This window comes from Schistocerca americana, chromosome 8 (genome assembly GCF_021461395.2).
Source record: "Schistocerca americana isolate TAMUIC-IGC-003095 chromosome 8, iqSchAmer2.1, whole genome shotgun sequence".
Taxonomy (NCBI): domain Eukaryota; kingdom Metazoa; phylum Arthropoda; class Insecta; order Orthoptera; family Acrididae; genus Schistocerca; species Schistocerca americana.
In genome coordinates, this window is record NC_060126.1 from 119,953,613 (window position 1) to 119,973,820 (window position 20,208).

The 20,208-nt window shown below is 44.6% G+C and overlaps 1 long non-coding RNA gene across 2 annotated transcripts in view; it reads left to right on the plus strand.

Moving 5' to 3' along the window:
- LOC124544593 overlaps positions 1 to 19,142 on the plus strand; it is a 30,049-nt gene extending 10,907 nt beyond the window's left edge. For both annotated transcript variants that reach the window (XR_006967544.1, XR_006967545.1), the window contains exon 3: positions 18,532 to 19,142. This is a non-coding gene — a long non-coding RNA (uncharacterized LOC124544593). The remainder of the gene's footprint in view (positions 1 to 18,531) is intronic.
- The last annotated feature ends 1,066 nt before the right edge of the window (positions 19,143 to 20,208 follow it).

The following is a 20,208-nucleotide window of genomic DNA, read 5'->3' on the forward strand; positions in this document are numbered from 1 at the left end:
GAAGGTTGAGACATGGCAGAGGTAGATTCTTGCATGCTCAGCACACTCATAGCTAATCTGTAGATAAATTAAAATAATGAAGGAGAGTGACTAGTATATGCAATCACAGGATGATGTACATACAATTTGATTAGAGAGGGCCTTGTGAAAACATGCTTTGTGATTTGAGTGTTAGATCTCAAGATATATCAATTTCAACTAAGCACTGAAATTAGAATTTGTAGGACCACCTGAAAGGAAGAAGGTACCATTGTTGCATAGGGAGGAAAGGGAGGGGGAAGGGGGGACAAGGGCACCATGTCATTAGGGCAGGCAGGAGAGCATAGTTGCAGAAAGTTTCGGAGAGCTGACACAAGGTTTTGCTAAGGCACAAACAATTCGTAAGACTGAATTTTTGAGGGCAGATATCCCTTGGAAATCAGCGAACGGACGAGTCCAAGGAATGGACGACAAAGGAAAAAAAATACTACTTCCGAAAAACGCATTTTAAGACAATAAAAATGAAGTGAAAATTTTTCAGAGAGTGCTGCTAAAGAGTATCCACTGGAGAAACCAATATGGGACACTGCAGTTTTGATAGACAAATAATTGATAAAGTGGCTTGCCTGATGTCACAGCAGCCTCAAAAGTACTAAGTAAGACAGACAGGCCATTGAATGGAAGAAAGCGCCTTGGGACCTGGCTGATGTCGGACCTACTTCGGACTATAATCCGCCATGGTTACATCATATGCTTTCTATTTGCCCATTTCATATTAAATAAGACTAAATAGTTTCAATCACATAGGCAATCTTTTTAGTTGCCGTTTCAATATTTATTTTTCCTGGTGGCAATATCTACAGACTTAGATGGAGGTAGTTTAAGTGAACAAAGCATATGGGAGGTCATACATCATGACTCAACCAACTGTCGGTCAGTGGGTTGAGGGCTTCATTGGTATACTGGCTCATTGTTGTAACAAGATGTCGAAGATGGCCGTGTGGTTGAGTCTAGGTTGTTGGTGTGATTTTTGTTCTGAAGAAATCGTGTGAAGGCAGAGTCCAAAACTTTCCTAAGAGCTACATGGCACAACATCAAAGGGATTTTAAGGTTATCTACGAGTAAATAAATATGACACAATGGGATTGTTTTGTATCCACATAAGTTTCTCTCCCAACTTAAGGCTCGCAGTCACTCAACGTAGTTCTACGACAATGAAATCCTGCACTCCTGTTAGATCGTCGGTTACCGTCACATGCAAGTTGTTCCGAAATACGTTACCGTGCTGTGTATTGCCTTGGTTCTTTCTCTCAGTGCAGTCCAATGTATTTATTTGTATTAACATCAAATTGATAAACTATGTTCACAAAATAACCGAGAGAAGGTCAACTTTGTTACAGTTTAAGTTGAAATTTCAATGAATGTTGTTGATCAGTAGAACACAGGTAGCTAACACAAACAACAGTCGGAAGTTACCGGTAAATAACGGTTTGTGTCTATTAGTGTGGCTTTCACAAAGTGACAATCTGAGAGAGAAAAGGTTGTAATGAAATATTTCTATCTGTAACATCGCTAACTGTGGTGAAAAACGGACCAAATTTGTGAATGAGCAACTCTGTAGGTTTAGCCCGAACTGAAAAGTTAAGCAATGAGAAACAAAAAACGGAATGGTCTACAGGTGCTTACTAAGATGTGTGATCGCATGTTAGTGTTAGAAATGTAGAATGGTGATATGGGAGGAAATAAGAATAGTCCAACGTAGTTGGGAAGACGTTGACACTAATCTGTGTGTGCTCTGGAGTCAACAAAAAGTCTTTCCCACCCAACACGTCTAAGTACACTGTGAATGAAAGCATTAAGTTTCATCAAACTGCACTGTTGTCGATGAAGGTAAATAAATCACCAAGTGTAAGATCGCAAAATCGTAGTAGATTGGAACATATACTCACCATTCTCCTTGTTCTCGAGGCTGAAGGCCGTTCTGCATGGTGCGCGGAATGCTGATTTCTGCAAGGTAAAATTAGCTCCTTCCCGGCCAACATTTCTGAGTAGTAGTAGACACCGAAGGCCAATTTGTCTAGCTAGAAGGGTAGTTGCTGTTCTGGACCAAAATGCTCCTCGCCGCCAAGTAGGCCTGATTAGACAGTGAAGAAACTGGTTACATTTCATAAAAGTGTATATTTATAGATCATGGTAAAATTGCAGAAGAATATAAGATCACAGTATCACAACGGACTGAAACATGTACTCACAGTCCCATCTCTTGCGCTCGAGTTTGAAGACTGTTTTATCTAGTGAGCAGAATGGTTGCTACTCTGCGCCAAATTCAGCTCCTTTCTAGTCACCAGGCCTGAGTAGTACTTGGCCATGAAGGCTGTTTTGTTAGCGAGCAGAATACCTGCTGCCCTGGACCAATATAGTCGCCCTCCAGCCAGCTGGCTTGAGTAGACTGTGAACAAAAACGGTTACTTTTTATCAAAATGTACCCACGTAGTTAGAGGTAAAAAATATAAACAAGTGTGTGAACAAAATATCAAGCAGACTGGATCATGTACTCATCATCCTACTTCCTGTTGTCGAGTCTGAACACAATCTTGCCTGGTGACCAGAATGCTTCCTGCTGTGGGCTGAAATCAGCTTCTTCACGGACAATAGATCTGAGTAGTGGTTGGCTCTGAATGCCGTTTTGTCAAGTGTTCAGAACAGTTTCTGCTTTGGGCCAAAATCAGCACACTGCCAGCAAACAGGCCTGAGTAACTGTGAACAACAAAACTACGTTTCAATAAAATAAACCCCAGTTGATCAATGTGAAAAATATAAACCAGTGTAAGAAGACATTATCACAGGACACTGGATTGTATACTCACCATTTAAGCTCCTTTGGTCAATTTCGAAGGCCGTTTTGCATGGCGAGCAGAATTATTGCTGCTCCACGCTATAGTCAGATCCTTTCAGGCCAACAGCCCAGACCAGTGCTTGGTCCTGAAGGGTGTTTTGTTTAGACAGCACAACACTTGCTGCTCTGGGCCAGTATAGTCACTCTTCTGTCCAGCAGGAATGCGTAGACTGTGAACAAAAAGGTTACATGTTATCAAGATGTACCCATATCGATAGGGGTAAAAAATATAAACAAGTGTGTGTACAAAATATCAAGCAGACTGGATAATATACTCACCATCCTACTTATTGTGCTCTAGTCTGAATGGCGTTTCGTGTGGTGAGTGGAATGCTTGCTGCTCAGGACTAAATCCAGCTTCTTCCCGGCCTACAGCTCTGAGTAGTGCTGGCCTTGCGGGCCGTACTGTGGAGTGTGCAGAACAGGTGTTCCTTGGGGCCAAAATTGGCACACTCCCGGCTAACATGCTTGAGAAGACTTGCTGCTCCACGCTATAGTCAGATCCTTTCAGGCCAACAGCCCAGACCAGTGCTTGGTCCTGAAGGGTGTTTTGTTTAGACAGCACAACACTTGTTGCTCTCAGCCAGTATAGTCACTCTGCTGTCCAGCAGGAATGCGTAGACTGTGAACAAAAAGGTTACATGTTATCAAGATGTACCCGTATCGATAGGGGTAAAAAATATAAACAAGTGTGTGTACAAAATATCAAGCAGACTGGATCATATACTCACCATCCTACTTAATGTGCTCTAGTCTGAATGGCGTTTCGTGTGGTGAGCGGAATGCTTGCTGCTCTGGACTAAATCCAGCTTCTTCCCGGCCTACAGGTTTGAGTAGTGCTGGCCCTGCGGACCGTATTGTGGAGTGTGCAGAACAGGTGTTCCTTGGGGCCAAAATTGGCACTCTCCCAGCTAACATGCTTGAGAAGACTTGCTGCTCCACGCTATAGTCAGATCCTTTCAGGGCAACAGCCCAGACCAGTGCTTGGTCCTGAAGGGTGTTTTGTTTAGACAGCACAACACATGCTGCTCTGGGCCAGAATAGTCACTCTTCTGTCCAGCAGGAATGCGTAGACTGTGAACAAAAAGGTTACATGTTATCAAGATGTACCCATATCGATAGGGGTAAAAAATATAAACAAGTGTGTGTACAAAATATCAAGCAGACTGGATCATATACTCACCATCCTACTTATTGTGCTCTAGTCTTAATGGCGCTTCGTGTGGTGAGCGGAATGCTTGCTGCTCTGGACTAAATCCAGCTTCTTCCCGGCCTATAGGTCTGAGTAGTGCTGGCCCTGCGGACCGTATTGTGGAGTGTGCAGAACAGGTGTTCCTTGGGGCCAAAATTGGCACACTCCCGGCTAACATGCTTGAGAAGACTTGCTGCTCCACGCTATAGTCAGATCCTTTCAGGCCAACAGCCCAGACCAGTGCTTGGTCCTGAAGGGTGTTTTGTTTAGACAGCACAACACTTGCTGCTCTGGGCCAGTATAGTCACTCTTCTGTCCAGCAGGAATGCGTAGACTGTGAACAAAAAGGTTACATGTTATCAAGATGTACCCGTATCGATAGGGGTAAAAAATATAAACAAGTGTGTGTACAAAATATCAAGCAGACTGGATCATATACTCACCATCCTACTTATTGTGCTCTAGTCTGAATGGCGTTTCGCGTGGTGAGCGGAATGCTTGCTGCTCTGGACTAAATCTAGCTTCTTGCCGGCCTACAGGTCTGAGTAGTGCTGGCCCTGCGGGCCGTATTGTGGAGTGTGCAGAACAGTTGTTCCTTGGGGCCAAAATTGGCACACTCCCGGCTAACATGCTTGAGAAGACTTGCTGCTCCACGCTATAGTCAGATCCTTTCAGGCCAACAGCCCAGACCAGTGCTTGGTCCTGAAGGGTGTTTTGTTTAGACAGCACAACACTTGCTGCTTTGGGCCAGTATAGTCACTCTTCTGCCCAGCAGGAATGCGTAGACTGTGAACAAAAAGGTTACATGTTATCAAGATGTACCCGTATCGATAGGGGTAAAAAATATAAACAAGTGTGTGTACAAAATATCAAGCAGACTGGATAATATACTCACCATCCTACTTATTGTGCTCTAGTCTGAATGGCGTTTCGTGTGGTGAGTGGAATGCTTGCTGCTCTGGACTAAATCCAGCTTCTTCCCGGCCTACAGGTCTGAGTAGTGCTGGCCCTGTGGGCCGTATTGTGGAGTGTGCAGAACAGGTGTTCCTTGGGGCCAAAATTGGCACACTCCCGGCTAACATGCTTGAGAAGACTTGCTGCTCCACGCTATAGTCAGATCCTTTCAGGCCAACAGCCCAGACCAGTTCTTGGTCCTGAAGGGTGTTTTGTTTAGACAGCACAACACTTGCTGCTTTGGGCCAGTATAGTCACTCTTCTGTCCTGCAGGAATGCGTAGACTGTGAACAAAAAGGTTACATGTTATCAAGATGTACCCGTATCGATAGGGGTAAAAAATATAAACAAGTGTGTGTACAAAATATCAAGCAGACTGGATCATATACTCACCATCCTACTTATTGTGCTCTAGTCTGAATGGCGTTTCGTGTGGTGAGCGGAATGCTTGCTGCTCTGGACTAAATCCAGCTTCTTCCCGGCCTACAGGTCTGAGTAGTGCTGGCCCTGTGGGCCGTATTGTGGAGTGTGCAGAACAGGTGTTCCTTGGGGCCAAAATTGGCACACTCCCGGCTAACATGCTTGAGAAGACTTGCTGCTCCACGCTATAGTCAGATCCTTTCAGGCCAACAGCCCAGACCAGTGCTTGGTCCTGAAGGGTGTTTTGTTTAGACAGCACAACACTTGCTGCTCTGGGCCAGTATAGTCACTCTTCTGTCCAGCAGGAATGCGTAGACTGTGAACAAAAAGGTTACATGTTATCAAGATGTACCCATATCGATAGGGGTAAAAAATATAAACAAGTGTGTGTACAAAATATCTAGCAGACTGGATCATATACTCACCATCCTACTTATTGTGCTCTAGTCTGAATGGCGTTTCGTGTGGTGAGCGGAATGCTTGCTGCTCTGGACTAAATCCAGCTTCTTCCCGGCCTACAGGTCTGAGTAGTGCTGGCCCTGCGGGCCGTATTGTGGAGTGTGCAGAACAGGTGTTCCTTGGGGCCAAAATTGGCACACTCCCGGCTAACATGCTTGAGAAGACTTGCTGCTCCACGCTATAGTCAGATCCTTTCAGGCCAACAGCCCAGACCAGTGCTTGGTCCTGAAGGGTGTTTTGTTTAGACAGCACAACACTTGCTGCTCTGGGCCAGTATAGTCACTCTTCTATCCAGCAGGAATGCGTAGACTGTGAACAAAAAGGTTACATGTTATCAAGATGTACCCGTATCGATAGGGGTAAAAAATATAAACAAGAGTGTGTACAAAATATCAAGCAGACTGGATCATATACTCACCATCCTACTTATTGTGCTCTAGTCTGAATGGCGTTTCGTGTGGTGAGCGGAATGCTTGCTGCTCTGGACTAAATCCAGCTTCTTCCCGGCCTACAGGTCTGAGTAGTGCTGGCCCTGCGGGCCGTACTGTGGAGTGTGCAGAACAGGTGTTCCTTGGGGCCAAAATTGGCACACTCCCGGCTAACATGCTTGAGAAGACTTGCTGCTCCACGCTATAGTCAGATCCTTTCAGGCCAACAGCCCAGACCAGTGCCTGGTCCTGAAGGGTGTTTTGTTTAGACAGCACAACACTTGTTGCTCTGGGCCAGTATAGTCACTCTTCTGTCCAGCAGGAATGCGTAGACTGTGAACAAAAAGGTTACATGTTATCAAGATGTACCCGTATCGATAGGGGTAAAAAATATAAACAAGTGTGTGTACAAAATATCTAGCAGACTGGATCATATACTCACCATCCTACTTATTGTGCTCTAGTCTGAATGGCGTTTCGTGTGGTGAGCGGAATGCTTGCTGCTCTGGACTAAATCCAGCTTCTTCCCGGCCTACAGGTCTGAGTAGTGCTGGCCCTGCGGGCCGTATTGTGGAGTGTGCAGAACAGGTGTTCCTTGGGGCCAAAATTGGCACACTCCCGGCTAACATGCTTGAGAAGACTTGCTGCTCCACGCTATAGTCAGATCCTTTCAGGCCAACAGCCCAGACCAGTGCTTGGTCCTGAAGGGTGTTTTGTTTAGACAGCACAACACTTGTTGCTCTGGGCCAGTATAGTCACTCTTCTGTCCAGCAGGAATGCGTAGACTGTGAACAAAAAGGTTACATGTTATCAAGATGTACCCGTATCGATAGGGGTAAAAAATATAAACAAGTGTGTGTACAAAATATCTAGCAGACTGGATCATATACTCACCATCCTACTTATTGTGCTCTAGTCTGAATGGCGTTTCACGTGGTGAGCGGAATGCTTGCTGCTCTGGACTAAATCCAGCTTCTTCCCGGCCTACAGGTCTGAGTAGTGCTGGCCCTGCGGGCCGTATTGTGGAGTGTGCAGAACAGGTGTTCCTTGGGGCCAAAATTGGCACACTCCCAGCTAACATGCTTGAGAAGACTTGCTGCTCCACGCTATAGTCAGATCCTTTCAGGCCAACAGCCCAGACCAGTGCTTGGTCCTGAAGGGTGTTTTGTTTAGACAGCACAACACTTGCTGCTCTGGGCCAGTATAGTCACTCTTCTGTCCAGCAGGAATGCGTAGACTGTGAACAAAAAGGTTACATGTTATCAAGATGTACCCATATCGATAGGGGTAAAAAATATAAACAAGTGTGTGTACAAAATATCAAGCAGACTGGATCATATACTCACCATCCTACTTATTGTGCTCTAGTCTGAATGGCGTTTCACGTGGTGAGCGGAATGCTTGCTGCTCTGGACTAAATCCAGCTTCTTCCCGGCCTACAGGTCTGAGTAGTGCTGGCCCTGCGGGCCGTACTGTGGAGTGTGCAGAACAGGTGTTCCTTGGGGCCAAAATTGGCACACTCCCGGCTAACATGCTTGAGAAGACTTGCTGCTCCACGCTATAGTCAGATCCTTTCAGGCCAACAGCCCAGACCAGTGCTTGGTCCTGAAGGGTGTTTTGTTTAGACAGCACAACACTTGTTGCTCTCGGCCAGTATAGTCACTCTGCTGTCCAGCAGGAATGCGTAGACTGTGAACAAAAAGGTTACATGTTATCAAGATGTACCCGTATCGATAGGGGTAAAAAATATAAACAAGTGTGTGTACAAAATATCAAGCAGACTGGATCATATACTCACCATCCTACTTAATGTGCTCTAGTCTGAATGGCGTTTCGTGTGGTGAGCGGAATGCTTGCTGCTCTGGACTAAATCCAGCTTCTTCCCGGCCTACAGGTTTGAGTAGTGCTGGCCCTGCGGACCGTATTGTGGAGTGTGCAGAACAGGTGTTCCTTGGGGGCAAAATTGGCACTCTCCCAGCTAACATGCTTGAGAAGACTTGCTGCTCCACGCTATAGTCAGATCCTTTCAGGCCAACAGCCCAGACCAGTGCTTGGTCCTGAAGGGTGTTTTGTTTAGACAGCACAACACTTGCTGCTCTGGGCCAGTATAGTCACTCTTCTGTCCAGCAGGAATGCGTAGACTGTGAACAAAAAGGTTACATGTTATCAAGATGTACCCATATCGATAGGGGTAAAAAATATAAACAAGTGTGTGTACAAAATATCTAGCAGACTGGATCATATACTCACCATCCTACTTATTGTGCTCTAGTCTGAATGGCGTTTCGTGTGGTGAGCGGAATGCTTGCTGCTCTGGACTAAATCCAGCTTCTTCCCGGCCTACAGGTCTGAGTAGTGCTGGCCCTGCGGGCCGTATTGTGGAGTGTGCAGAACAGGTGTTCCTTGGGGCCAAAATTGGCACACTCCCGGCTAACATGCTTGAGAAGACTTGCTGCTCCACGCTATAGTCAGATCCTTTCAGGCCAACAGCCCAGACCAGTGCTTGGTCCTGAAGGGTGTTTTGTTTAGACAGCACAACACTTGCTGCTCTGGGCCAGTATAGTCACTCTTCTGTCCAGCAGGAATGCGTAGACTGTGAACAAAAAGGTTACATGTTATCAAGATGTACCCGTATCGATAGGGGTAAAAAATATAAACAAGTGTGTGTACAAAATATCAAGCAGACTGGATCATATACTCACCATCCTACTTATTGTGCTCTAGTCTGAATGGCGTTTCGTGTGGTGAGCGGAATGCTTGCTGCTCTGGACTAAATCCAGCTTCTTCCCGGCCTACAGGTCTGAGTAGTGCTGGCCCTGCGGGCCGTATTGTGGAGTGTGCAGAACAGGTGTTCCTTGGGGCCAAAATTGGCACACTCCCGGCTAACATGCTTGAGAAGACTTGCTGCTCCACGCTATAGTCAGATCCTTTCAGGCCAACAGCCCAGACCAGTGCTTGGTCCTGAAGGATGTTTTGTTTAGATAGCACAACACTTGCTGCTCTGGGCCAGTATAGTCACTCTTCTGTCCAGCAGGAATGCGTAGACTGTGAACAAAAAGGTTACATGTTATCAAGATGTACCCATATCGATAGGGGTAAAAAATATAAACAAGTGTGTGTACAAAATATCAAGCAGACTGGATCATATACTCACCATCCTACTTATTGTGCTCTAGTCTGAATGGCGTTTCACGTGGTGAGCGGAATGCTTGCTGCTCTGGACTAAATCCAGCTTCTTCCCGGCCTACAGGTCTGAGTAGTGCTGGCCCTGCGGGCCGTATTGTGGAGTGTGCAGAACAGGTGTTCCTTGGGGCCAAAATTGGCACACTCCCAGCTAACATGCTTGAGAAGACTTGCTGCTCCACGCTATAGTCAGATCCTTTCAGGCCAACAGCCCAGACCAGTGCTTGGTCCTGAAGGGTGTTTTGTTTAGACAGCACAACACTTGCTGCTCTGGGCCAGTATAGTCACTCCTCTGTCCAGCAGGAATGCGTAGACTGTGAACAAAAAGGTTACATGTTATCAAGATGTACCCGTATCGATAGGGGTAAAAAATATAAACAAGTGTGTGTACAAAATATCAAGCAGACTGGATAATATACTCACCATCCTACTTATTGTGCTCTAGTCTGAATGGCGTTTCGTGTGGTGAGTGGAATGCTTGCTGCTCAGGACTAAATCCAGCTTCTTCCCGGCCTACAGGTCTGAGTAGTGCTGGCCCTGCGGGCCGTATTGTGGAGTGTGCAGAACAGGTGTTCCTTGGGGCCAAAATTGGCACACTCCCGGCTAACATGCTTGAGAAGACTTGCTGCTCCACGCTATAGTCAGATCCTTTCAGGCCAACAGCCCAGACCAGTGCTTGGTCCTGAAGGGTGTTTTGTTTAGACAGCACAACACTTGCTGCTCTGGGCCAGTATAGTCACTCTTCTGTCCAGCAGGAATGCGTAGACTGTGAACAAAAAGGTTACATGTTATCAAGATGTACCCGTATCGATAGGGGTAAAAAATATAAACAAGTGTGTGTACAAAATATCAAGCAGACTGGATCATATACTCACCATCCTACTTAATGTGCTCTAGTCTGAATGGCGTTTCGTGTGGTGAGCGGAATGCTTGCTGCTCTGGACTAAATCCAGCTTCTTCCCGGCCTACAGGTTTGAGTAGTGCTGGCCCTGCGGACCGTATTGTGGAGTGTGCAGAACAGGTGTTCCTTGGGGCCAAAATTGGCACTCTCCCAGCTAACATGCTTGAGAAGACTTGCTGCTCCACGCTATAGTCAGATCCTTTCAGGCCAACAGCCCAGACCAGTGCTTGGTCCTGAAGGGTGTTTTGTTTAGACAGCACAACACTTGCTGCTCTGGGCCAGTATAGTCACTCTTCTGTCCAGCAGGAATGCGTAGACTGTGAACAAAAAGGTTACATGTTATCAAGATGTACCCATATCGATAGGGGTAAAAAATATAAACAAGTGTGTGTACAAAATATCTAGCAGACTGGATCATATACTCACCATCCTACTTATTGTGCTCTAGTCTGAATGGCGTTTCGTGTGGTGAGCGGAATGCTTGCTGCTCTGGACTAAATCCAGCTTCTTCCCGGCCTACAGGTCTGAGTAGTGCTGGCCCTGCGGGCCGTATTGTGGAGTGTGCAGAACAGGTGTTCTTTGGGGCCAAAATTGGCACACTCCCAGCTAACATGCTTGAGAAGACTTGCTGCTCCACGCTATAGTCAGATCCTTTCAGGCCAACAGCCCAGACCAGTGCTTGGTCCTGAAGGGTGTTTTGTTTAGACAGCACAACACTTGCTGCTCTGGGCCAGTATAGTCACTCTTCTGTCCAGCAGGAATGCGTAGACTGTGAACAAAAAGGTTACATGTTATCAAGATGTACCCGTATCGATAGGGGTAAAAAATATAAACAAGTGTGTGTACAAAATATCAAGCAGACTGGATCATATACTCACCATCCTACTTATTGTGCTCTAGTCTGAATGGCGTTTCGTGTGGTGAGCGGAATGCTTGCTGCTCTGGACTAAATCCAGCTTCTTCCCGGCCTACAGGTCTGAGTAGTGCTGGCCCTGCGGGCCGTATTGTGAAGTGTGCAGAACAGGTGTTCCTTGGGGCCAAAATTAGCACACTCCCGGCTAACATGCTTGAGAAGACTTGCTGCTCCACGCTATAGTCAGATCCTTTCAGGCCAACAGCCCAGACCAGTGCTTGGTCCTGAAGGGTGTTTTGTTTAGACAGCACAACACTTGCTGCTCTGGGCCAGTATAGTCACTCTTCTGTCCAGCAGGAATGCGTAGACTGTGAACAAAAAGGTTACATGTTATCAAGATGTACCCGTATCGATAGGGGTAAAAAATATAAACAAGTGTGTGTACAAAATATCAAGCAGACTGGATTATATACTCACCATCCTACTTAATGTGCTCTAGTCTGAATGGCGTTTCGTGTGGTGAGCGGAATGCTTGCTGCTCTGGACTAAATCCAGCTTCTTCCCGGCCTACAGGTCTGAGTAGTGCTGGCCCTGCGGGCCGTATTGTGGAGTGTGCAGAACAGGTGTTCCTTGGGGCCAAAATTGGCGCACTCCCGGCTAACATGCTTGAGAAGACTTGCTGCTCCACGCTATAGTCAGATCCTTTCAGGCCAACAGCCCAGACCAGTGCTTGGTCCTGAAGGGTGTTTTGTTTAGACAGCACAACACTTGCTGCTCTGGGCCAGTATAGTCACTCTTCTGTCCAGCAGGAATGCGTAGACTGTGAACAAAAAGGTTACATGTTATCAAGATGTACCCATATCGATAGGGGTAAAAAATATAAACAAGTGTGTGTACAAAATATCAAGCAGACTGGATCATATACTCACCATCCTACTTATTGTGCTCTAGCCTGAATGGCGTTTCGCGTGGTGAGCGGAATACTTGCTGCTCTGGACTAAATCCAGCTTCTTGCCGGCCTACAGGTCTGAGTTGTGCTGGCCCTGCGGGCCGTATTGTGGAGTGTGCAGAACAGGTGTTCTTTGGGGCCAAAATTGGCACACTCCCGGCTAACATGCTTGAGAAGGCTGCGAACAAAAGGGATAAAGTTTATCAAAATGTACCCAAATTGACAGAGCTAAAACAATATAAACAAGTTTATGAACGCAATATCACAGCAGTGTTGATTGTATACTAACCAGTCTACTTCTCATGCTCAACCTCCAGCGAGCAGAATGCTGGCTCCACTTCGGGCAAAACAAATTCCTGTATATCTGACATGCCTGAGTGCACTGTAAAGAAAAAGATTAACTTTCATGAAAATGCACCCTTGTTTACAAAGGTAAGAAATATAAACTGGTGTAAGAACACAATAAAATTAACAAAACTGATTAGTTAGCTGTGCAGTAAATTTAATCTCAACTGTTTACACCAAGAGAGCTGTAAGTTTACAGTGTAGAAAACATCAGGTAAAATGTTATTATGATCAAAACACAAATGTCGCGTGAGTATCTACAGCAAATAGCTTAGTTCTTGTGTTACATGCTGAGCAGTGGTGGAGCAATTTTGTAGTGTTTTGGAGAGTGGATAGTAAGCATTTTATCCATTGCTGTAAATTTTATTTTATTTTATGCTGGTTAAGACAGTCATACAGCCATCCAACACACCATACAAGCAGTTCTATCTTTGCAGCATAAGTTCAGAAAATTTTCATCCCTCGACTACACTATCTCACACACACACACACACACACACACACACACACACACACACACACACACACAAACACACATTAATTCCAGAGTTGCTGACTGCATAGGTCATCACAGTGGGTTTATTTTTTTTTTGAGGAATAACTGTCTTATTTCCATATTGTCTGCAATGAGGATGCTCGATAATAGGTTCAAGGCAATGACATCGGTATCAGGCAGAAGCGGTGAGATGGTGGAAGGTCTCTTGTATCCCACATACAGAATCTGATGAAGTAGTATGCATGTTCCGTATTTCCGTCGCTGGTAGGCAAACACGATGTGGTTAACGTCATCTCACACTCTGTATTGCGATATAGTGAGCCCACTCTCCTAGTTATGTAAACATGTGGTTTAAATTGTTATTGCTTGAATTTTAGAAGTGCCAACTCTTCATAAGCACCTTGCACTATAGTTCACCTAGTATACATGTGGAGTTGTCGTATATCCACTGCCTTATAAAAAAAGAGTGAAACTCCCAGAAACCATGGTCAGATAACAATGTAACTGCGTCTATGTTCACACAATCCATGCATTTAAAACTTCCTGACAGATTAAAACTGTGTGCCGGACGAAGACTCGAAGTCTTGAAGTTTCATATTAGCGCACACTCCTCTGCAGAGTGAAAATCTCATTCAGAATCCACGTATTTCTAAAAAATTTGTGTAGCAATTCTCTAAGACAGAATGGCCACCAAACTGTGTTAGTGGTGTTCATGTTTGGTGTTGTACCAGAACTGGTAGGATATATAAGGAACGTGAACAGCTTCAAATGTTGAGTGGTCACTGTAAATGACATTGATATGCTGCGTACACATGAGAGACAGCATTACCAGCTCCTGACTGGACTGAAGGTAGCCTCACAATGGGCGTCCATTGGGTTGGATGGTCAAATAATGCAGTGTCAAGATGTCACATTGGTTTAAAATTGAACACACACACACACACACACACACACACACACACACACACACACACACACACATGCGTAGGCTACTGTTTACACTACAACACAAATGGATCCATCTGGAGTGATGCCATGACTGGGAAGTACAGACTGCTCACGAATGGCTTTGCACTGAGTTCAGCAATAAATCGTTGTTCTACGTTACCCTGACGACTATGGTCAACGAGTGTGGTGGCGGCATGGGGAGTGGTCCCATTCATCCACTGGTTTGGATAGACACAATTTGTTTGCACCTGGTCTCATATTGAGAGGAGCTATCAGATATCATTTCAGGACATGGCTGGTAGAGATTAACTGAACTGTGATGGCAGACTGGTTTGACATGGACATGCTGCACTATCATGCATTATCTCTCATGTGACAGTATCATGTTCCATTTTTTTAACAGCACAATGCCTATCTACACATGGACATATATCCTGTCTGCGTAACTGAGATACCCCTATGGCCTGCAAGATCCCTAGATCTATCTCTGATGGTGCATGATTTAGACCAGTTCGAACATCAACGACGTCGTCATTCCTGTATCCAGAATATCAAGTTCGATTACAATTGTTGTGGGTTGGGATACCTCAGGAGAAACCCTTTCTAACCAATTTAGATCATGCATCCAGGCAGGAGGGATTTCAGCATCTTGCTGATAAATGAAGTAATTTTGACTCAGTGTGTTAATCACTGAAATAGCATCATGTATCCTCTCAACTCATGAAATTTCATTTTGTCTCCTCCGCCTTTTCTGGGCATTTCTCTATTTTAGTCAAACAGTGCAACTTGGACTCCACTACAGCGATGTCCTCTGATAGAGGAAGATGTTATCCGTTTGTGTCTTAATGCTTCATTTTATTTCGATTACAGATGACATGTTCTGGATCTCATCGTACTCTTGACTGCTCCTGATAATCTCTTATTTCGCTAACCTCTCAACCATGTTAGTCCAATTAGGATGACTATTTATCCTACCTGCAAAAAGGGACAAAAATATTGTTTCGGGCCATTGGAGGAAGTGTATCTAAAACAGTAAATTTTATCAATGGTGTTAGTTCCTCTGTGATGAATATTTATAGAAAGGGAACTAACAAGAACTTATTTGGAAATGAAAGTATTTGCATGTGTAAATGCAATTGGCTTCTTTCAGCATCAATTGACAGTGAAAGTAACATTTCAGAAGACGTTTCTATCCTTACATCTTTTCATTTTGACAACTGACTTTTCATGAATATGAATTTTTCACTTTTATTCATTAATTACTTCTTCTTCTTTTGAGACTGCCTTTGTTCTGCATCATGCACAGGGTTGGCAGTGTTTAGTACAGAACTGTCATGGTTAATTTTATGGGATGGCCGGATTACTTTCCTGCCACCACCCCATAACCCCCTCTCCCCCCTCCGGGATGGAATCAGTGTACCCCAGCTGCCTGCGATGAGAGTATACCATGAAACAGTGTGAGCAAGAGCATCCTAAGACTTCGCCGTAAATATCTCAACTCTAGACAAAGGAGTGCACCTCTTGTGGGTTAATTTTAAGGGGTTGCCAGATTACTGGTCTGGGTGCATGTATTGGTTCAGTACAGAATTGTGTCATAAAACTGTTGACCCAGTTCTGACACAAGCTAGCTAGTCCACAGCTGATGTAACTGGTCCTTGATATCCTGGATAGTTTCACTGGGATTAAGATGGCGTACGAGATGATGTCTCATATATTCTAGTGGGTACAGAGCTAATAACTAAACATAACACAGAGAGCTGATGGGGACGCATGCTGCATGTGGACGATCGTTGTCCTCTTGAAAAATGGCGCCATGATACTGTCTCATAGAAGGCACCATATGAAAATGCAGGATGTAAGTGACATACTATTGTGCTGTCAGAGTTCCCTTGGTCAATACCAGCCATGACCGGAAGTGATACCCGATTTTTCCCTACACTGGAAGAATCATACAGTAATACTCCAAATGCAGCCTTTTGTGTTGTAGTGTTAATGCCAGCCCACACATGGCATAGTAATCCCCTAGTCTGGCTGCTGGTTGTCTCTGACCAATGTTGCAGGATGACACAGAATGTAGAGGGAGTCCATTAACTGTTCTCAGATAGCAGACAAGGATATCTAAGGGTTACAATATGTTTCGTGCACAATAAGGAGAATCTCCCTTGTGGTGTAATCATAAGTGTTTCATTGGTATCATGATGATGAGTATGCCTGCCCTCATATTCCCTGCCATGCAGGATTAGCCGAGCGGTCTAAAGCGCTGCAGTCATGGACTGTGTGGCTGGTCCTGGTGGAGGTGGGAGTCCTCCCTCGGGCATGGGTGTGTGTGTTTCTCCTTAGGATAATTTAGGTTAAGTAGTGTGTAAGCTTAGGGACAGATGACCTTAGCAGTTAAGTCCCATAAGATTTCACACACATTTTATTCACATTCATATTCCCTTGCAGTCCACCACCGGGCCACTGTCACATCTGAATGTTTCAAAAACTTACACCTGCCATGAGGACTCTTTGAATCTCTGTCAGGCGCTATAACTCCGTTTCACATCAGTTCACAGAGTCTCTGTGCCCTTCACAGTCATCACTTAATGTTGACACTGTTTTGCCTCTTATAATTTTACCAGGCCTAGTAACAACACTAAATATGAACAACAGTAATGCAAGTATGTATGTACGGTGTCTGTTCTTTCTAACATATCCAAAAGAACAGACACCTCAAAATAATATCTTCTGTGGGGATGCACTTACTTGTCTGAATACTTGTGCGACTCATGTGATGGGTGATAATGGACAGAGGACACTACATCTGTAGTGTGTGGCATGTAGGAATTTGGGCAGGGCAGGAGCTGTGCTCAGGTGCCTTAAGTGATTTAAGGAACTGCTATAGAGAAGTGAAGCATCCGGATTCGAGTTCTGGTCCAACACAAATTTTCACATGTCGCCATTGGATTTAACACAATGCCTGTATGTAGCTATGTCTGTAAGATTTCTAACACTAGGGCACTCTGGTGGGCCATTCTACCAGTCACAGAGAACTGCCACTCTAATCGTTTACTTACCATCGATGGTGTACAGGTATACAAAGTCACACTTGACATCCAGCCAAGTCTTCTGGGTGCTTCATTAATTAATTTATTTATTTTCAGGCAATATAATTTGTAGTCAGTTTGGAAGTGATTTTGTTAAATATGTGCTTTGGCAACTATCTGTCGACCTAACTGTTGATATCGCAGTGGAAGAGTACTGCATTAAGATTCTACAGTTTGATGGAATGGTAGATATCACTGTCTTCCCAACTCCTTTGTCGCGCCCGCCCTGCTCCGCCCCCCCCCCCCTTTTTCTGTGCCCTCTTCCTCTATTGGCTTCCCCCTCCCCCTTATTTGCCCCCCCCCCCCCGACCCCCACCATTCCATACCCATATGCCATTGTACTCTATAGTGCAATATTTTCCGTGAGTGTTCAGTGTTGTACGTCCCCTTTTTAAAGTGTTGTGAACAGAAACCAGACTGTCACCATGTTTTTTAATTGTGCCTGTCTGTTTCCTAAGCGTTTTTAATCAGCCTCACTGACCTCTTTGCTTTTTATTTTTCTTCACAACTTTTTTGCCATGTACAAGTTTTAAACAGTCACCATTTTATCACCTCTTTATACTGTTATATCATCTAATTATGTTTTTTAAATTTATCTGTAGGCTGCAGAGCGGCGTATTATGCTGCTGCCAGCCTGCCCCCCTTCTGGGGGGAGGGGGGAATCAAAATACTATAAAGGAATAAATAAATAAAGAAAGAAAAAAAGGTAGACATCTCGCAGGAAATGAATTTTTATCTTAAGAACCAGTTTCGAAATGGGTGTTCAATGTTGCGAATGTAGAAGCGAAATGCCCTAAGGAGAAACTTCAAAAGTGCATTTAAAAAGCTCAAAGTCAGTTCACAGGTCTCTCAGCAAAGATGAATTTCTGTAGGTTAGCCATGGATCAATCACTACTCCCTGGAGAAAAAAAAGTGAACTTAAAACAGTAGTTTTGCGAAAATGGTGAATACCGTTTTGCTAATGATTGAAGTGGCAGAACTTCATTAAGATTGGCACAAAAATCATATGCTACTTAATGTGGGGCGGTTGACTATACTTTTGCTATCGCATTAACCAAAGCTCGTTTCTGATTTAATTCACTATGTGCTTGGGTCAAAACCGGAGCACAAAAAAAGAACCTGCGACAATTTTATCATCTGCCGAATAAGTTCTTTACTCAGACAGAGGTATCGAGGAAACCTCATCAGAAGCGCTTATTCGGCACAGAAAAGTGTAAGAATCTATCTAACCTTCACAGCTCCATGAAGCCAACTAGAGTTCTGAGACCTATAGCTATATACGATCATAGACTTTGGATGAAACTTCTGAAGTTCCTCAAAACGGTTTCCATAATTTTTGCATTCGCTGGCAAAATTCTGCAGACTGAAGCAAAGGCTAGGTCACAGGATTGGGTCTAAACAGTACAGTGCTTGCCTCACATGAACGTTTGTGACTTTTCCAGGGTGTGGTACAGGTGTGCAGGAAGTAGCGGCGCCTACTAAATTGCATACAAGAAGTTGCCCCACTTACCAGCGACAAGGCTCAGGGTGTCCACGGACATCTCTCTTGCAACACCCTCCTCTGCTGCTGCTGCTGCTGCTGCTGGTGGTGGTGGTGGTGGTGCAGCAGGTGGCCCAGACCAATCTTCGTTCTTCGCTACCCGTTCATCAGACTTGCTGCAAGGACGAGAAACATGCTTCAGTATATGACCAGACTGCACATTGACTAACGTTTCTACAACTTCCACTACTATGGACACCCTGGTAATAAAAAAGAGAGTCATGCTCATTAGATTAGCACAGCTAACGAAAGCTCTTAGTGCTCTGCCTAATTTTGAAGAATGTCTTTGGCCTAGCTTGTTCTCAGACTAGTTTCCCTAAGTTTCTTCCACTCTAGTTCTAGGACTGTTTGCTAGCGTTATATCTTGACGAACCATTCCTTAACAGTGGTTGGAATTTTTAACGCTTGCCTTCCAGATTACTTGTGTTGACACATGCTATTGAAGAAAAAAGTGAGTCACATGTGTGGCCTAGGATTTAGATGAAGTGGCGTTTGGACTGAGAGCTGTGTACTTGTGGGACTCAATTTATTTTGTTTAACATCAACAGACTAGAAATACAGTTTCCTTAAGTAAGATATTTCTGTAGCCTATAAAGATCCCAACACTGGGCTCCAAACAACCAATAAAAAGTATCTTCCATCAAATAACCTTACCTTAGGACAATCGTACACAGCTAACAATGACAAAAATTTACAATGCTTGGCACATAACGAGTAATTATATGTGAGACAACTTCAGTAGCAAAAGACAGAATATAAAAACACACTATTACCTAACTAGGATCATAACAAAAAACTGCGTATTTGTTTACTACCAACACTGTCACCATATAATACCACAACGAACTACACATTATGCTCTGTAAAAGTTCATTTGCACAGCAGCTCTCTCAACAAGAGAGTTATGTTCACAGCATAATTTAAGCTGACATTTTAGGATCAAAACAATTAATCACACTCACATCATGTAGTTAACAAACTAAAGTGCTCTCACTCACTGCACACACACACACACACACTTCTATGTGCAATCAATAACCAACCACACCTTGTCACACAACAACCACAGACTTGCAAGTGGAACGCTTTTGCTATCAGATGTACCCAATGTACAGCTAGTATACCACACGATACACTGTACCAACCACAAAGTCACCAGCATGCAACTGTCAGCTGCAAAAGTTCTCAGTTAGTGCTCCTCTTGATATGCCGAAGCCAGGTTCTCTGCCTCAACTGGGATCACTGTCCATCTGGCTGTGAACAGGCACCAACCACTCCACCAAGTTGTTGTGTCCACACAGCGGCCATGCCCCTCACAGACTGTAGTGACATTCAGGTGACAGAAGTGTAGTGCATCAAATTCTTGAGTTCCTCAGGAACAATTCTGCCCAGAACCTGCACATTCGTCTCCATGTAGCTGCTCAGTAACTCCAACATCTTCAGGTCCACCCCACGGTATGGACACATTGACCACCATGACATTTTGGCTGGCGGTTCTTCGCTGTAGGCTTATTCGCCTCATAAAAATTGGTGATTGTGCTGGAAGACATTGCTGGTTCCTCTAGTTGCAGCTGACTCA